Genomic DNA, 20,080 nt, shown 5'->3' on the forward strand with positions numbered 1-20,080 from the left:
TGCTTCCACACCCTCGATCACCCCCCCGCATCCACCGAGCAACAGTGGAGGACGCTCCTTCTCCTACCTCACCACCAAGTCCTGGAACAACCCCCTGCACCTCCAAACATCATCCTCTCTCCCTGAATTCAGAAAGGACTCAAGACCTGGCGCTTCGACTCGGAGTTGATTGACAGGAAAGGAGAAGGCAGTTAGTGTGTTATGCAGATGATCTATAACCACTTCGACAACCAAGACCACCTCACCGCTCCAGATCCTGCCTCATGTGACGTCACCCAACAGACTGTGCTTAAATGGATCCTGCTCATGACAGAAGATACCTTGAAGACCATGAAAAGCATCCATTCCGAGGCACCATCAGACCCCTGTCCACACCACATCTTCTAGAGCCACTTCTGCCATCGCACCCGAACTACAACTGCTCCTTCGAGACTGCCACCTTCCCAGACTGGAAACACGCTGAACTCAACACCCTCCTGAAGAAACCCTGCGCGGACCTGAAAGACCTCAAGAACTTCAGACCCATCTCCCTGCTTCCCTTCGCAGCCAAGGTCATCGAAGAGACCATCAACACCCAACTGGAAACTTCATTGAAGCTATCATCATCCTGGTCATCTCCCAAACCAGATTCCATAGCAACCACAGCACTGAGACTGCCCTACTCGCCGCTATCTAAGACATCCGCTCCCTCCTAGACCAGGGCGAAATAGCAGTGCTCATTCTCCTGGACCTCTCGACGGCATTCAACACCATCTCCCACCACACCCTAGCCACCAGACTCCATGGCACTGGCATCCGCAGCAAGGCCCTCGACTGGATTCATTCCTTTCCTCACAGGCAGAATTCAGCAGATTAGACTCCCTACCTCTCGGAACCAACAAAGACCAACTGCAGAGTGCCCCAGGGCACCTCCCTCAGCCCCACCCTCACATGGCCCACCTTGGAACCATCATCAGGAATCATGGCCACAACATCCTCTCTTACGCCGATGACACCCAGCTGATCATCTCTTCCACCAACGAATCCAACATCACCAAACACAACTTCCAAGAAGGGATGAAAACCGTCGCCACCTGAATGAAGCACAGGTAACTGAAACTCAACTCGGAAAGACAGAAGTCCTCATACTTGGCTCCATCCACTCCCCATGGAACGACTACTGGTGGCCCTCTGCCCTCGGAAATTGCCCCAACCCCACGGACTACGCTCAAAACCTCAGCATCATACTAGACTCATCGCTCACAATGAACCGCCAGATCAACGCCGTATCCTCGACCTGCTTCAACACCCTCCGCATTCTCCGAAAGACTATCAGATGGATGCCAACTGAATCCAGAAAAACCGTCATGCACGCAGTCACTCAAGCACTCATCAGAATTAGACTGAACTAGGGCAATGCTCTCCACGCCAGAATCAATAAGAAACGCCTTCGCAAACTCCAGACTGTCCAGACTGATCCTCGACATCCACGGTCACAGTCACAGTCGGATCACACCACCAGTTGAAAGAATAAACTTCAAACTCCTCACACACGCATACATGGTCCTTCCGAACACCGGACCCTGCATACCTGAACAGTCTACTCTCCTTCCACACACTCAAAAGACACCCGAGATCAGCCCATCTCTCTCTGGCCACTGTCCCTCGTATCAACAAGACTAGAATGGAAGGAAAGTCCTACGCCTATCTCGCAGCCAAAGCCTGGAACATCCTACCCATCCACCTCCAGCAATGTCCCATGTTGTCCCAGGTCAGGCAAACCTCAAGACCTGGCTCTTTGGAAGATTTCAGCACACTACAGAGCCGCCCAACCCCCCCCCTCCACTAGCACCTTGAGACCCTCACGGGTGAGTAGTTGCGCTTTACCAACCCCGATTGATTGATTGATGCACAAACCTCTGGACTCCATTTGGAATCTTTTGGCACAGTTCATCAGTCAGGGGACAGAACTGAAATGAGGCCCCTGTCCATACCCAAGGCAGAGCATGTGTATATAAACATACTACAGGCTGTAGAGCTTGATGACTACAGCAGTCTACAATCCAATACTCAACAAGCATTTGCAATGCAATAGGTCTCGCATTAGGAAAGTTTGAGCTATTGGTATTGTAAATGGCAAAGTTTTTATTTATGTTTTTTTTTAAATAGCTAAATTAATAGCTTTGTCATTTACAATGCCAATAGTTATAACTTTCGCAAAGTCAGCCGCGTCAGCAGCATAACACTAGATGATTCAAGTTAAGTCCTGAGTCCAGGCTCACTCAACAAAAGCAAAGACTGCCCAGTCCTGTTGAAAATTCCAGCCTGCAAGTACCACCACTGCGGCAGCATTTCACTCGCTGCGACTCTACAGGTCATTACAAAAACGTGCCATATATTTTACCACTGTTATAGAATGTTATGCGAAGGTCAGCCATACCCCGGCATTGAAATGAGCAGTATGCGCCCTGCGGCGCTCATAAATAATTCCACTGTGAAGATGCCTTTGTGAAGCGCCATCCCTTCCTACCCGTGTGTAATTGAGCCCCTATCCAAAGATAGTTAGAATGGGATGGATTTCAAGTTACAATTGTTAGTCGGGAAGCAAGTGGGTTCTGGGGTCTTATCCAAGATAGCAAGATTATGGGGATCAGTAAAACAGTGCCTGAACATTAACATGATTAGGGACACCGGAAAAGGGTTACTGCAGAGGCATTTTCCGCATATATAGAGTTCTCCACATAACCCACCAGTTGTTGCAAAATTTAAAGATTTTAACAAACAATGTTTCTGGTTCAAATAGATTCAACGTTATTAAAATAACCCATACAGGTTGCAATGCAATGTGAGACAATTTATAAAAGTTAACTGGTCACCTTCAGATGTTAGTTGCTGCATTAGCGATTTTGTTTTTTAATTTTTTTAAATTAGTTTAGAACAGAAGCAATATCAAGCCGTATACCTTCACGTTTCGTCCATATCGCTCACAGAGATGCACTCACAGATGTTGAAAGCAGTCAGAATGCAGTGTTATAATTAGTAATATGCAAACGTCTGTGGCAACTGTACATAGGTCATAGAACTCAAAGTCTATATATTGGATTCATAGAGAGGCATGAACTTGACTATTTTCAATAAAACAACTCAACCATCTATCACCCGCATCCAGGTGGGGGGAGGAGGGCGGAGGAGGCGCGAGGGGGGGGGGGGGGAAGAAGGGGAGGGGGAGGTGGCGAATATATATTATTACAGCCTCTTATACAAAAGAACCTGCAATCCTGGCAATATGATTATTTTTGCACTCTATCAGTCATAATAGAAATGAGAGCACCTCGTTGGATGTTTCTACAGCTCGCGCCGCCGGCCTGCGACCAGGAAGTCAGGCAGGCCGGGCGGGACAACAGGAAACAGGAAGTAGGAGGGCGGGCTGTGTATGTGTTTGACCGTGCGTGCGTGTGTGTGTGTGTGTATGTGTCTTGGAGTCTGTGTGTATGCGTGTGTGTGTGTGTGACTGTGGGGTGGGGGGAGGGGGTTGCCTGTCTGGGTGCCTGCGTGTCTGTGTAAGTGCGTGTGCGCGCGTGTGTGTATGCATGCGCGTTAGGCTGGGAGTATGGGAGGGAAGTGCGCGGCACAGGACAGAACGTGCGCACACAAATCCAGGAAGAAAGCGCATACCACTTTCTTGTCCGTCCTTCCCCCCAGACTGATCACTATACGTCTCCAGCTGGACACATGCATCCTTGCGGATGCATTACCAGCGAGACCCAAAAACACAACCTAATTTTTGGATGAGAAGCACTGTGAAATCAGCAATGTCTACACTGGTGACTATCAAGTATTTTAATTGCAGATCAAAAAAGATGCGTAATCATGGTTCCCACACACACTTCTGCTCCTTTCTCCCTGGGTTAGTCCTCATGTGCTGGTACCATTATACCTCCTGTCTTAATTACTGGGATCTGTATGTTGGGTGACCTGCTAAAAGTACTCCATGTTTTTACTTTTATTGCATGGGTACCTTACAAACGTACACAGCTTTTTGCCTACAACCAGGGGGTCGGCAACTTGATAACAGAAGAAATTGTACACAGCTTTGAGACTAACAACCCAAGGGGCAGGCAGTGTTATATATACCGTAAATACCATATACCACATATGAATCATGACAATGATGCACACAAGTCCATTCACCATAAAATGTCGTCTTTGCTTACATCGGTCAGGCATCTGTACAGCGCTTATTATCGCCCAGCAGATGCAATAGAAGAATGTCGCACCTCTAAATTGCACCTCTTCTCTAGTTTTCTCTAGCTTCTCCGAGATTCCCTACTTAACAACTGCTTGTTCTTCTGAAATAGTGCATCACTCTGGTCTCACATTAAGGCTAGGTTTGTGACATGTTTACCACTAACCACGATTTGGTGAGTAATGATGTTAAACTTCCCCCTCTGGTTCTGCCGACACCTCGTCGCCTGGCTCCACGGTCCTGTTAAGCTGATATGCTGTATATAGACCCCAGAAATTCTTAGGCCTGATTCGAGGCGGGAGCAGCTCACTAAAATTCTCTGATTGTGTGCAGCAATAAAGCATATCATGCAACCACTGTGTAACAGTAGGAACTGGGCCTCTCATCCAACACATTGCTACCCTGCGCTATGCCATGAGGAGCCCCATATCCACTAACCTACGTATCGCTTTAGGCAGGGAATTAGAATACCCCAAAAGGGCTATTGCGGAGCTCACACCTGATCCCGCATCTACCAGGGTTCCCAGTTCCCGGAAAACGGGCCTCCCAAAAAGCAAATACTCCCGGACACTGCCATGCCAGATGCATAAAATCCGCAGGGCAGGCATGGCATGTCACAAAACGCGTCCTCCCTCAGCCCGCATTTATGGAGCCTCTCAGGGGTGTAATAGACTCTGTTGATGTATTTAAAGTGAACTAGTCTATGCCTGCCGTGTAACGAGATGTGTCTAGTGTTGGTGCAGCAGTAATTCCACATAGAGTCATCTATTGTAACCTGAAGATCTCTTTGCCAGGCAAGCCTGGCCTTCATATATTGGTTTGCTCTATGAGACATAGCCAATTTGTATATGATTGAGACCACTTTGCGGGGAGTCTTCGTTTTTCAAGTGAGATAAATCCCGAAGTATTGACATTGCTCAGCACCCCCCTTCCGCGTATCAGCACGCTAGACTGTGGGAGATGTGTCTTCTGGAGTAATGCTAAATCTATGTTCTGCCTGTTCAAATAGTTCAGCACCTTACGCAGTTTATGGTAGTCATTAAGCCCAGGGATATTCCAAGACAGTGCGTGTAGGGAGTCAATACACCTCGGAGTGCTAACCTCGCTAGGTGTTGTCATACTGTGTTCCTAGTCGCATCTGGAATCCTGACCTGCGCAGCGCGTATACAGTGTGTGCAACATGTGTTGACATAACAAAACCGAAATTAACCAAAACAATCTAACATAGTCCCTTCTCCACCCTCCCCCCACCCACAGCAGACCTCCCCCAACTTGGTCGCGGATCATTCCAGATTACCCTCACTCAGCCCCCCCGCTACCGTCCCTAATCCAACAATTAAGACCCTGGTGTGGGACACTCGTGGGCAGAGGTTTCTAGACCTTTTTAGGAGAAAAATGTGCAAACACTCTTCTGCTCTGCCTCACGTACACTGCCTGAAAATTTATACAGCCCCTACAACCAAACCCCGTCCAAAAACGTAGTAGGGCACCAATCAATTGACGCCGACTCGCCATCCCAATCCTCACCTGGAGCCCCAGGTAGCTGTCGCTGCAGCTTCCTCACCAAGTGGGCTGGGTAACACGTAGCAGTCGCTAGGTGCCGGCCCACCCATGTGATGTAAGGGATCCCATATTATCACCAGTGCAGTGCTAACCTAGTACCACAATGTTCCAACTAACACATCATCACTAAACATTAGCCATTCCACCATCCGGACCCCCGATCATCCCCGTGCAATGCTCCCCCATTATACTCATGGGGTAGCAGGGGCGGTTACGTTTCAGTCTGCTTCATCCGTCACTCCTAAAGTCTCTTCGTCGAGCAGGTGCAGGTCAGGACTCCCGCAGTGCTCTTTAGACCAACCCTTTAGGGCCTTCTGCAGGACATTCGGATCTGTGAAAATGTGGGATCGACCTTGCCTATTAACTCGTAATTTCGCAGGATTCAGCATGGCATAATCCAAGTTCAGGTCCGGTAGTTCCTTCTTCATAGGGGCAAATTGTCTGCGCGCCTCTTGCACACAAATAGTGAAGTCCAGGTACAGCGATTTTGAGGAGCCATCATATGTCAGTTCTTGTTTTTCGTGCGCTATGTCTGTCTCGATAATTGAGCAGCTTTGCAATAATAGGGCGAAGTGGTGGTCCCGGAGGCGGGCCCGGGCCCAAGGAGCGTTGTGCTCTCTCCACCACGAACATGTTGGAGAAAATTCCATTCCCCAGGAGTGTGATCAATAATTTTTCAATAAATTGTTCCATATTGCCCGTGGGAGTCGTCTCCGGCAGGCCAGTAATTCTCAAGTTGCAGCATCGCGAGTGGGCTTATAAATCCTCCGTTTTATCTTGTAGGACACTTTTAACCTTCCCCAGTTGTTTGTGATCCGAATCCAGCATGGTGTGCGCCTCTTCCACCTCAGTGAGTCTCCTTTCAGACATATCCAGACGTTCTGCATGTTAATCCAGGCGTTCCACCATTCTATCTTTCCGTAGGAGAGAGCATCCATTTTCGTGCCTAGGGAGGCAATGCCGCTTTGTAAGCTTTTTTTCAATAGATGGGAGCATATTGTGAGTATCCGGGCCAGAGTCGTCTGCAACAGGGGTGTGTGTCCTAGAGGCCTCTTCGGTGGTGGCGTCATGCGATTTCAAGCGCTTCTGCTTGAAGGAGAGCTCAGGTTGGGCTCTATCAACTTTACCCATGTTGAGGGCAGGGCGATTGCGCCAATCAGGGGCCCAGCTGCACTCCGCGCTATCTTTCAGTCTCCAACTCGGCCGGAGCAATCGCCGCTCACATCCAGCGTTCTCCGACCGCGTTCACCCGCCGATCAGGCGAGTGTCCCTTGTCGCGTGGTTTAGCCGGTCTTGCTTCAGAGGTACTCTATGCACTCCAAATCAAGCCGCCTGGGTCCTAGGACTGTGTGACCGCGTGTGAAGCCCCACAGTGCCCACTTCAGATGTGGCGCCGGCGTACGCAGCCCCCGCTGCCAATCCAAGGTGCTCTTCCAGCACTTTGTCCCGTTCCGAGCTGTTCCCCCGAGGTCCCCTCCAGCAGTTGTGGGAGTCAGTCCAGATAATGTCCTCAGATGCACCAGTGCTGGCCCTAGAGTGGTCTCTATGTAGCCACTGGAAGTGCGCAAGTACCTGCACCACACTAGTCCCAGGTGCACCTGGTGTTCCACAGTCAGGCCGTTCTCTGTCTCCTTTTGGCAGCAAAGGCTAAAGCAAGATGTAGGCTATGGGTGGCGGTCCACAGGAGACGTCTCACTGCAGTTCACCATCACAGTGCGGGGTCCTGCAGCGTTCTACTGGGAGCCTCAGTGTAACGTTACGTGCCCCCGGGTGCCTCGCTCCAGCCACCGCCCTACTGTGGTGTAGGACACACTACGCAGTGGGTCCCTCCCAAAGCGCCATGCCTCAGGCATGCACAGGCACCCAAAACAAGCAGGCTCCCCCGAGCTCAATCGTGTTCCACTGGCTTGCGCATACCTGGCGTAATAACTCCACAGATGGCAGAAACCCTCAGGTAGCCGCTTTGAAACGCACTTGTGGTGAAGATTGCAGGAAGAATCAGCACAGCAGTCCTGTCCTGCGTCTTCGAGAGCCCCCCTCTCTGCAATATTAGTGGGCAATGCTCTTCCTCAGTACTGGGCACACTCTCAGCGCTCCTTACATGAGTCTATTCCTCCCCGTGATCACGTGGTCGGGGGCGATGATGGCGGTCCGTCGCAGCGGGCGCGTCTCTGGCAGCTCCGCTCCGCCTCTCCAATTTACAGCTTCGGGGGTACCCTCCAGCCACGCTCCTGGGTCAGACCCGGCCAGCAAACGTCATCGCGAGTCCGAAGTTCCTCTGGAGTCCGCTAGGACGCAGGGGGCCTCGCCGCACGTCGGCAGACGCAGCTCCGCTTTCAGCCCCACTCCAGTCCAGGGATCACGGGCCTAGTCGCCAGCCAGCTACGCACTATGATTACTCCAGCGCAGTAGGGCAGAGCAGCTCCAGGGTACGCTTCATGGCGAGTGGTCAAGTTCCGATGGCCAGTACTTTGTCGGAAGGGGTCTGGTTGTCGCAGAGCTGTAGGAAATTTGAAGGATTATAAGGAGCTCGAGGCTCAAGCAGCCATCTCGGTCGCGAGCAAGCTCCACCCCCCCACAATTGGTGCATAAACTTAATTCAGGTTTAAGAAGTTTCAAGAACCTCCATTATTTTGTAAATGTGAGGCTGATTCACTAATCCACACTCACCTTTATTATACACATCATGCGAACAGGCTGCTATATGGGTGGCAGGGGGCGTTGTAGCTCTGAAGGACCTTAACCAATCACAGTGCACAGCACAAAAAAAAAAAAAGATGTTCTGATTGGCTGGGGTGCTGTATTTGCCCTTGCTAAGACGTCCTCCTGTCGACTGGTAATGCCTGTTTTTATGGAGTGCGTTTAGTATGGCAGTGTCGGGCTTTGCTGGAGCGCTATCCAATATGTGTTAGTATACCGACTAGGCATTTACAGCCTGTCCAACCAGGCAGAACATGCTAAGCTGCTTCACACTGCCCTTGTGGATGTGGCGAGTGTAGCGTGCAATACCGGTAGACGGCCTAGGTTGGAAAAGGTGGGCTGAACGAATGCTTGAGCCTGATTCTGGCTCAGCTGAAGATACCGTTAGAACCTCGACCATAAAACGAGCCGAGCGCTTCGTAAGCTTTCATTCTGTTAAGACCACAGTGGTTTGAAGTCTGCAGGATGCGTCTGCTGTCTGCAGCGGCTAACCATCCTTCCGAGGGGGAGGGAGCAGCCAACCAAACAAGCTCTCGGCATTGGGTGGCCGGGGCGTGGCATTGCGTGGTGGGGGCGGGGGAGCGGATTCATTTGAAGTCTGATGCCGAGGCTCAGACAAATGGTGGTGTGCGATGTGGCTGGCAATGTGCACGCGCCTGGCTCACATGAACTGTACCCGATCCGCAGTTTTGGGTAGACTTTTGAAAGCCTTACTATAATCGCGACAAACAAGCATTGGGTCGAGACCTAAAAAAACGATAGATTCTAAAAAGGGAATGATCAACGTGCTGAAAATAGATGGACGAGAGCAAGTAATAGTTTAACAATGGAGTAATCTGACAGAATTGAGGAGAAGAGCCAAGGGGTGGTGGGCAATGAAGGGGGGGGGGCGGAGGTATCTCCCATAAAGTACAAGGAGAATGCAAAATAGTGAGGAGAGTTAAGGAAAGAACGCATAAGAGATGAACATTTAGGGGGAAATTGAACACTGTAAAGAAGAGACCAAGAGAAGAGTCAGAAGGCCTTCCCCATAATACAAAGACAAAAGAAACAGCATTGGTCAGGTTGGTTTCCTCAACTTATAAAATACCTTAGGAACAAAATTACTAAGTGGTTAGGTCATCCTCGTTATGTCAGTCCAGCATTACAATTGTTTTTAATTATATTCATATAGATTTTGAACAAATGTACTGTATATTAAGAGCTCCATCAAGTATTAAATGGGAATTATGTTGCATTATGTATAATAACAACTGAATATAGACTGCTGGGTGCCAAATTCTTACACTGAAAATGGCTGTGCTGAAAACAACGAGCCTTAGTTACCCAATCTTGGTCCTCATGTACAAAGTGTTTTAATGGTCGCAATCCCTCAGATTCTGTAGATAGAGGGTTTGCGACCTGGTTTATGAAACAATAAGGAATTGGTATCTGGAAGGGGTGTGTCTAGTATGCCCTGCTAAATAATCAGTTCTTTATAGTATGTATTAATGCTTCGCAACCAAAATCGGGTCTCAAAAACATTAACATTTTACTACCAAATGAAAGGAGGTACTAATCCATCTCCATACGGGAAGGGGTCCCCTTTGTAAATGTAGACAAACCCCCCCCCCAAACTCCCCTTCTCGGTGTAAGCAATGGTCCCTAAGGCCACTGCCTATTCATAAACAAGCATTTACAATGCAATAGGTCTCGCATTTACAGCAGTTTGAGCTATTGACATTGTTATGTTATGTTATATTTATTTTTATATAGCGCGCGGCTACTCAAAAAGAGTGTCCCGGCGCTTTAATAATGAGACCTACAGCAGAATAACACAACACAGTGATAAAAACAGAGTGGAAGGCAGAACAGAAAAGAAAAAGAAAACAGCCTATAGGGCAAACAGCCAAGTTTTTAGGCCTTTCCTAAATGCAAGTAAACTAGTAGCTCCACGGAGTGTCAGCGGCAGGGTGTTCCACAGCTGTGGCGCCAGCAGTCCAAAGGAGCGGCCTCCAGTGCGAGCTCTCTTTACGCGCGGCACCGCCGCCAGAAACAGAGATTCTGATCTAAGAGAGCGGGCAGGGTGGTAAAAGGCGAGTCTCCTTTGGAGATACTTAGCTCCCACAGCATGGAGAGCTTTGTAGGCCAAAGTTAATGCCTTAAAGGCGATCCGTTTACGGATAGGCAGCCAATGTAGGGTCTGCAGAAGGCCGGCAACGCTGGCTCGCCTATTTAGGCCATAAATGGCCCTCGCGGCAGCATTCTGCACAACTTGGAGCCGCTGCAACAGATACTCTGGCAGGCCCAGGTAGAGGACATTAGAATAATCCAACCTAGAGCCAATCAGAGCCTGCACGGTCAGCTTCCTGTGTTCCTCAGACAAGAGAGGTAAAAACCTCCTCAACGTCTTGAGGAGGCCAAAACATGTGCCCGTCACCCCTAGGATCTGGGATCTCAACGTCAGACCCTTGTCCATCTTGACCCCCAGGTTCTTAGCTACTTGAGATGGACAGGATGGGGGAAACATGTTAATGGGCCACCAAGCTTGCCAGTCAGGATCCGACGCACACCCGAAGAAGAGTACCTCAGACTTATCTGAGTTGCACTTGAGGCTGTTCAGCTGAAACCATTTAAAAACAGCCTCAAGGCAATCCCGGATACTCTCTCCATTGAAGTCTCCTCCCCTCTTACAAGAAAAGAGGAGCTGGGTGTCGTCGGCATAGGATACGATCTGGGCCCCAAACGACTCCGCCAACACCGCCAGAGGGGTCATAAAGATGTTAAAGAGGGTCGGGCTCAATATAGAGCCCTGCGGAACCCCGACTCCCAATGGCGGCATCACGGCTGAGTCTGGGGAGGCCCAGACCGTTTGTCGGCGGCCAGCTAGGAAAGATGAAAAACAGCTGAGCACCGTCCCCCTAAGGCCAATCTCATAGAGTCTTGCGAGAAGGCCCTCATGGGGGACGGTGTCGAAGGCCGACGACAGATCCAACATGACCAGCATGGCTTTGCCCCCGGCGTCCAGTACCCCTTTAATGGCTTCTGACACCTCCAGGAGCGCGGTCTCTGTACTGAGGTTTGGACGGAAGCCGGATTGAGTGGCGTGCAGAATCTCATGTGTTTCCAGAAAATTGGAGAGCACCGTGTGTACGTGCTTCTCCAAAATTTTCGTAAAAGCCGGCAGAAGAGAAATCGGTCTGTAATTGACCGGAGCCTCGGGATCGAGACCAGGCTTCTTCAGCAAGGGGATAACCATTGCCTGCTTCCAGGCCTGCGGAACCAATCCCTGGCTCAACGAGAGGTTCAGGAGTGGATTCGCCAGCGGGTTTATAGCTTCCGCCATTTTTGCCAAGAATTTGGCCGGGCAGGGGTCCAAGGGCGACCCAGATTTAAGATTGCCCATAAGCGCTTGTAAATGACAATGCCTTTTATTTTTGTTTTCAAATCATAAATAAAAGGCATTGTCATTTACACAATGCCAATAGCTTAAACGCTCGTATAGCGAACTCGTAGGTATTCTATATATCTGCAGTGATAGTAATTTCACACCTATATCTGCAGTAATTTCACACCTATATCTGCAGTGATGGTAATCTCACACCTATATATCTGCAGTAATAGTAATCTCACACCTATATACCTGCAGTGATGGTGAACTCACACCAATTTCTGCAGTGATGGAGATAGATATATATATATATATATATATACACACACACACACACACACGTGTATACATATATACATACACGCATGTACACACACATTTGTATTCATAAGACTACGTTTACATGATTCCATGACATTAGCTATGACAGGACCTCTACCCTGAGCCCCCCTGTCCTTCTCCCCACTCTGTCTGCCCCATGCACTCATCTCCTCATGCGCTGCCTGAAATAAACTAAAATGCTTAAATTGTTTCAGACTTCCAACGCGCTTGTGGAAAGAAGAGCAGAGAGAGTTTCATTTCAATTACGCTCTACATGATGATTTGACATTTGTCCCAAAAACCGGGACATGTATTTGAATGCAAAATAAGCGTCGGGGCAGTCCTCTGGAAATTCGGGACGACCAATCCCCTACACACAACGCAAAGTAGTTTAAATTAAAATGGTTAGGGAAAAAAAACATTGCGATAGACAACAACTGCATACAGATTGTACATTACATGCTTTTGTATACTTAAGATGTTTGTAAACTGATGCAGCCTACATACAACACTGCTATTGTCTAGAAACGGATTTACTGTAACGTAGGCTAGGAAGGTCTTGCATTCGAGGCTTTGCAAACCACCCTCTTGTAACCTGTAAACGGGGTAGGAGGGAGGGTATCATAGCCCCTCGCGGAATCCCGCCCAGCGCTACGCACGGCTAAACCAAACGTTTTTAGGTCTCGCCTGTCGATGCGCATGCGCATCGAGCAAGCGAGACTATAGGGGCTCATCCAGACTTTATCTAACTTGCAAGGAATCGTGGCGATTCCTTGCAGTGCCCGTGACTTTTAAGCTCAATGCGCATGTGCATTGAGCTTAAAAGCGCGTGCACATGCACCCAGCCGCCTACTCTCTCTCTCAGCCTTCCCACAACTCCGCCCCCTCACTACTTGATTGCACGGCCGCTAGGCCGTGCCTCCCCTACTCTCCTCCCCCCTCCTCCTCTCCTCCCATGCCTGCCTGCCTCAACTCTCCGCCTCCCGCCCCCTCCCCCTGCACGGCCGCTAGGCCGTGCCTCCCCTACTCTCCTCCCCCCTCCTCCTCTCCTCCCATGCCTGCCTGCCTCAACTCTCCGCCTCCCGCCCCCTCCCCCTAGTTTACAACGGATGCATGCAAACACCCGGAGAGCGAAAATGTGTGTGGCTATGAGCCGGAGGACGCTGCTGGAATGAAACTTACTTCTCTGAGCATCGGGTTAAACTCCGAGGTCACGCGCCTCGGGCTGTCTCTGCCCCGACGAGCTGGGACACGTGTGCTTCAGACCCTGAATGCCCCGGACACGCTACGGGAGTCTCCCCTCCTCCCACCCTCCCAAGAAGCAGGTCCCTAAATTGTTCAGACCCCGAGACCTCCTGGGCATGTCTCACGGGGTCTCTCCCTCAACAAACAAGAAACGCGTGTTGTTCAGACCCTGAGAGCCGCAAACACGCAGCTAAGTGCCCCCTCCCCCAGCAAGCTGTTTCACTGAGGGTTCAGACCCTGAGCCAACCCCCCCCCCCCCCCTCCAGCCCCCCCCAAAAGTAACACCTTTGCTTGATTTCGGGTCCTCCGCAGAGAGGGGCCGGTGCTTACCTCGCCCTGTGCCCGGCTCAGGCTCCTGGGGTCGGCACTCGCTCCCTGCCTGGGACTCTCCGCCGGGCTCGACTGGCACAGCTCGGACAGGGCTGCAGCCTCGGTGGCGTGCCCCCTCCCGCCCCTGCACAGCCCCCGGGCTCCGCTGTGACACTGAGCGCACTGCTCACCTGACTGACGGACAGCCCCCGCCTCCACTGACTGACTGACACAGCTCCGGGACACAGCTTTCAGCAGCGCGTCGTCCTCTTCAGAGGCACAGCTCTTCTTTCAGCAGCACCTCGTCCTCTTCACAGCCACAGCTCTCAGCAGCGCCTCGTCCTCTTCAGAGGCACAGCTCCCCGCCTCCACTAACTGCCTGCCACAGCTCTCAGCAGCGCCTCGTCCTCTTCACAGCAACAGCTCTCAGCAGCGCCTCGTCCTCTTCACAGCCACAGCTCTCAGCAGCGCCTCGTCCTCTTCAGAGACACAGCCCCCGCCTCCACTGACTGACTGACACAGCTCCGGGACACAGCTCTCAGCAGCGCCTCGTCCTCTTCACAGCAACAGCTCTCAGCAGCGCCTCGTCCTCTTCACAGCCACAGCTCCCAGCAGCTCCTCGTCCTCTTCAGAGGCACAGCTCCTCGTCCTCTTCAGAGGCACAGCTCCTCTTTCAGCAGCACCTCACTCTCTTCACAGCCACAGCTCCAATTTCAGCAGAACCTTGGTCTCTTCACAGCTCCAATTTCAGGAGAACCTTGTTCTCTTCACAGCCACAGCTCCAATTTCAGCATCATCTCATCCTCTTACCAGCCATCGTCTCAACTTTCAGCGGCACCCCATTCGCTTGCTAACCCACTGCTCGACTTCAGAAGCATTTGCCGTCGCCCCGACCCCACAGCTGCAGTTTCAGCACCACCTAGCCACAGCTCTAAATTTGGTAGCACCTCATCGACCCCCAGGCTACAGCTCCAGATTTAGCAGCACCTCGCCCTCATCAGGAGTCACAGCTCCAGTTCAGCACCGACCCACAGCTCTCCAATTTTAGCAGCAGCTCCCCCAAACCACAGCTCCAGTTTCAGCAGCACCTCGCCACCCTACTGAGCCACAGCAACTGGATAGCAGCACTCCCCTCCCCCGAGCCACACCTCCAGCCTCAGCAGCACATCACCCTTCTCCCAACATCGTCTCAACCTGGTCCGGATCCGGGTCAAGAGCACCCCACCGTGACCCTCAGCAGCACCTCACCCTGACCCTCAGCAGCACCTCACCCTGACCCTCAGCTCCAGTTTCAGCAGCTAGAAACTCGATCTTCTCCGGTTCCACAGCTCCACTACCAGCAGCGCCTAACCCTATTCCCAGTCCACAGCTCCACTCCCAGCAGCACCCGCCCTATTCCCAGTTCACAGCTCCACTACCAGCAGCGCTCCCTTCTTTTCCCAGTCCACAGCTCCACTCCCAGCAGCACCCGCCCTATTCCCAGTTCACAGCTCCACTTCCAGCAGCGCTCCCTTCTCTTCCCAGCCCACAGCTCCACTCCCAGCAGTCCCAGCAGCCCCACCCTCCTCCCAGTCCACAGCTCTACTCCCAGCAGCCCCGCCTCTTCCAAGTCCACAGCTCTACTCCCAGCAGCCCCGCCCCACCTCCACTTTGTTGTCTACTTGGCAGACTCAGCTGAGAGGCCAACAACTGAATGGGTGCATGCAATAGGTCTCGGAGCATTTGAGTTAGAGCTTTTAGATTTGTTTATGGCTTTTTTTCTTTGTAATTCTTTAGCATTGCCTACAGGAAACAAAAATGCTAAAGATAAAAAAAAAAAAACCATAAACAATTCTAAAAGCACAAACTCTAATGCTGCGAGACCTATTGCATTTCCAATGCTTGTTTTTTTTAAATCCCTCACCAATGCTTGCTTGTTTACTTTAGTTCGTGACTAATTGCAAGATTAGAGTTACAAAGGGGGCCGGTAGAGCCTCAGGAAGAGAGTTTAAAACCAACCAAGACCAGATAAAACGGACACACGCCTTGCACTGTAGTGTATTCCTCATTTTAGGAAATCCCTGACGCATGTTATTAGTACCTGCAATCTTTCCCACAGAGACAAGTAACTGATTATTACCACTAACGGTGCATTCGTAAAAAGAAACGTGCTTCAGAGCACAACATACACGTGACATTTCCGTGCAGCCAAAAAAAACACGGAAGTCATAACTCTGCCTTCAAAGTATGTGTCTGATCACGGTGTACCATTTCTACTAACACCATTAAAGAAGGCCTGGCAAGTGTGCGGTTATCACATTAACTTCTGAGACTGTCTGTTAATTGGATTTGAAGCATATCAGCACTCACAAGCATGGATAACGTTAGACAAATGTCGGACACAATAAGTCCCTGCGGAGCCAACACAAATAAGCCAATCCCACAAACCAGAACAATTGCAAAAATGTACAGGGTCAGATCATAATTTAAATGAAATGTGAAACTGGAAACAAACTTGTAAGACACTGCAACGCAAGGAATATTAAACGCATCAATGGTGAACCAAGTTAAAGTATTTCAGTAAAGTTTCAGAAAATGTATGTTTTTAGCAACATTAAAAATTACTTCAATCTCATTTAAACTGAATGCATTTTTGTCAACTTAATTGACATACCTCCCTTGATTATGCACAAACACACGCGTTCCTCCCCTCCATCACACAGCAGCAGGCATCTATGTGTAAGCACAGGAGGAGGAGGTACAGTCTCAGCCGGCCCTCACTTTCAAGAAGTGAATCAGGTGTCAAATAAACCTTTTACTCCTGGACTATCCACTTTGAAGTGGAGAGAATGCAATTTGGACTATCTGGAAATGAAGAGTCACTGACAATACTACTGGCAGCATGGCACAGGAAACTCAAAGCTGCTAAATAAGTGCTTACTTCATCCACACAAAAATTATATGGAATCTGCATGTGCATAGGCACCATTGCATCAACACGTATAAAGACACCTACAAAATTGTCAGGGCCAGCCTCAATTATAGGCACATTACAGCCATATGAACTATAGATAACACTGAAGTAAACATGAGAACTATTTCTTAAGGAAGTTCACTTTCCCACACACTCAGTTTTTAATTAAAAAGACTTCTATGATAAACTTGAAAAGGTCATTTTATTCATTAAAAATAAAGTGTCTACGGTAAAATAGGATAGGAGGCCTTGTTGCATTGAACGGATTAAATACAATACAAATTAAATAAAAACCAATAGGAATAAGTAACCACAAATATTGCATCCCGTGGGGTGAAAAGCAACAAAATAGACAGGACACAACAGATTAGAGGGAAAAAAAACAATTAATACAAATAATACCAAGAATCTCCTCAGGCCGAATCCATCACCTAATCTGGCAAAGACCACAAGGAATCCGATGTTCCTGCCACTCGAATTCTTAAAATGATACCCTGCATGCGAGGAAGACTCTGGATGAAATTGTGCACAGGTTTCCCCTCCCCCCTAAACTCCCTCCCCCCAAAGGTTGGCAGTAGGGGGCGGATAAGATGCTTATTTTGATTACTATGTGACCCAACTGCCCCCTCCTTGCCCCCCAAAAAAAGCCAAATGTGTGGGTAGAGTATTCATATTTCACTTTTTTAACGAGAAGACGAACAAAATCATTATTTGAATGTACATGGGGGAAAAAATACAGCAAACTATTTTAGAACTGTGAAAGGAAATACTTTTTGCCTAGATGTGAGGGCAACATGATCAGAACATAATACAAGTAACACAGTCACAAACTAAAGCCAACTGAACTGCTGGAATCAAAATGGTAGACGTCAAATGGCAAAATGCCTGCTATACAAATATCAACAACATAAAACATGAACAGAGATCAGACTGAAGTAGGGTGAAGGTCTTGTATTGACCCCACTCCCACCCGCAATACTCTACAAGCCACGCCCTCCTTAACAACAACCCCAAAACTAGCCCCCTCAGGTAAAACTATTGCAAGGGCAAACCTGTTCCTGATTTAAGTCCAATCAGTACATCCACTGGCTCCACCCTTCAGGTACCACTTTACTATATGTTCCTTGCACCACAATCCCGATGCGTTAGCCTCCTAGCTACCCATTAGGCAAACACGGTTAGGCAACGGCAATATGTCTGCCTTTAATGTGCCAATGCCTATACACATAGGCGTACACAAATGATACTTATCAAATTACAGCCTCTCCCACTGGCTTTGGCAATACTAAGAAGCATCTGCAGAAAGCACTGCTTTTTTTAGAGAAATGTAGGAGGTAAATGTAATGCAAGAAACAGGGCGATGGGAGGAGATTACGTTGAAGATATAAAACAATTCTTCATACATTCCAATGGCAACATTTCCTAGTAGGCAGACTGATACACCAAACAGCCAAAATCATAAGGTGGGAGAGTAATACTCCTCAGGACAAAGCCAAAGGCCCACTATATACTTTATAAAGAATTTGTAGCAATAGGCCGAGCACAGGTCTGCTGTCAAGTCACACCTAAAAAAAACACTCTCTCAAATGACATCACACTTACTGGGCTACCTATGGCAACATTCCATGTGTGGGTACCACTCCTACTATCCACAGCACAAAAGCAATATCTACTTAGAAACCTCATTTGCCCCTCCGAAGTGACATACCCACTAGATACCCCAGGCAATATGTGCACTCGTAGTGCCACCCATTTGCAGCTCAAACAGTTAATCCAATAGATATTGAAAAAGCTTCATCCTGCAGTATTCCACCCACCCAACTAATCCCTTCATGTAACGTCTCTACCATGTAATGCCCTAAACGTCCCTCTTGTGGTTACCTACATACACGTTCTGTGCTACTCATATTTCATATCAAATATTGTTAAAGTGACACGCATTTATTCTCATGGGGCATTTCCTTTTACATTCTACGGTACACACCCCTAAAATGCTAAACTACAAGCCTCCTCAACTACACTACAAAAGCCCACAGGTAACATTCCTCATCTGCAGGCAATCAGTTTTATCCCTCAAGTCACATATTATGCAATATTTTTTAGTTCGAGAATAAATTATATCGATGAACTGGTCTTGTCTAGTAAGGTCCTGGGAATAATTGTCTTTCACAATCCCACAAACACTGAAGTATGGAAGATACTAACCTCCAGTAACTCTCATCTTACAAAAAACGAATAGGGCATTGGCTGCCAGGTGATGAGACTTGGACCTTGTATCTGGAAACAAGGCTCCTCAAGTGCCACCCCAATTATACCCTCACAAGAAGCTGCAAGTCAGGTGCCCCCCAAAAGCTTCATATGCCATCTCAGACTAGTCACTGCCCCGAATATACTCCACAACAGAGCCAAGTACAACACAAAGTACAATAGTGTGATACCATACCTTAACATGTCTACAGGTGGCACAATGCCTCCAGGCTACATCCAGAGCAACGTATGCCATTGCTAGAATAAAGGTACCCCGAATCACCCCCTGGGCATCTCGAAAGATAGGCCAGTGCTTGCCAGGTGATGCCCTGCTGCCTACCCCAGTGGTCTCACAATGAGCTCAAGTAAGATCCCAGGGCAGACATCAGCTGCCTCTCTGGGGAGACCGACCCTTCGACCCCCCCCCCCCCCGTTACGTCTACAGGGTTCTCGGGCGAGACTGTATTTTCCCATAGATAAGGTCCAAAGTGCATCAGGTCACACACGAAAGGTCTCCCAGGTGATTGCACAATGCACACAGGTGACACCCAGTCACCTGCGTGATAGTCTATGCGTTTTACCGCAGATGCCTCCCAGGGACGTCCCAGTGAACTCCGGCTCCCACCACCGATAGTTCCACCTAGGTGACACCCCCAGCGGCCTCCCAGGTGATCCACAGACACCGCCCCAGGTGAGACCACAACGCCTCATTGCGACACACTGGAGCCGCCTACACTCCGCCACCGGGCTGGAGCCGCCAGACGCGGGACTTCCTCCTCAACCACCAGACAGAAGACATTAAATTATATTTACCTCAGCTTTGCTTTCGACTCCAACCGACTTCTATAGATGAAGGACTCGACTTCAATAAACGAAAGCAGGGAGAGGCAATCGGAACGCCAGTTCGCTGTGATTGACAGGTAAAGGGACGGTACTGGGCGGGGCTCCGTTGCCGCACCGCCCACCGCACTCAGTGATTGGTTAAGAGGAAAAAATGACCCGCCCCGGAAAAGTACGCTCCTGTTGTTCCGGGAGACAGCGCCCGGAAGTGATTCACCAGCAGTATGCGTGCCGGTATTTATTTTCAGTGTAGGTGCGTATGCTTTACATCGGTTGTTCAAGAGTAGACTGAGGTTTGGGAGAGCCC

At 49.4% G+C, this 20,080-nt stretch overlaps 1 protein-coding gene across 8 annotated transcripts in view; it reads right to left on the bottom strand.

Annotated features, from left to right (window-relative positions):
* NUMB (NUMB endocytic adaptor protein) overlaps positions 1-19,863 on the bottom strand; it is a 336,147-nt gene extending 316,284 nt beyond the window's left edge. For 4 of the 8 annotated variants that reach the window (XM_078659507.1, XM_078659504.1, XM_078659511.1 and 1 more), the window contains exon 1: positions 19,747-19,863. The gene's annotated coding sequence lies outside the window, so the exon portion shown is untranslated. Of the gene's footprint in view, positions 1-19,129; positions 19,350-19,746 lie in introns of those variants that run through there. The other 4 variants (XM_078659509.1, XM_078659506.1, XM_078659508.1 and 1 more) reach the window with 4 other exon arrangements.
* Between the last annotated feature and the right edge of the window lie 217 nt (positions 19,864-20,080).

This window comes from Lissotriton helveticus, chromosome 9 (assembly GCF_964261635.1).
Source record: "Lissotriton helveticus chromosome 9, aLisHel1.1, whole genome shotgun sequence".
Classification (NCBI taxonomy): Eukaryota; Metazoa; Chordata; class Amphibia; order Caudata; family Salamandridae; genus Lissotriton; species Lissotriton helveticus.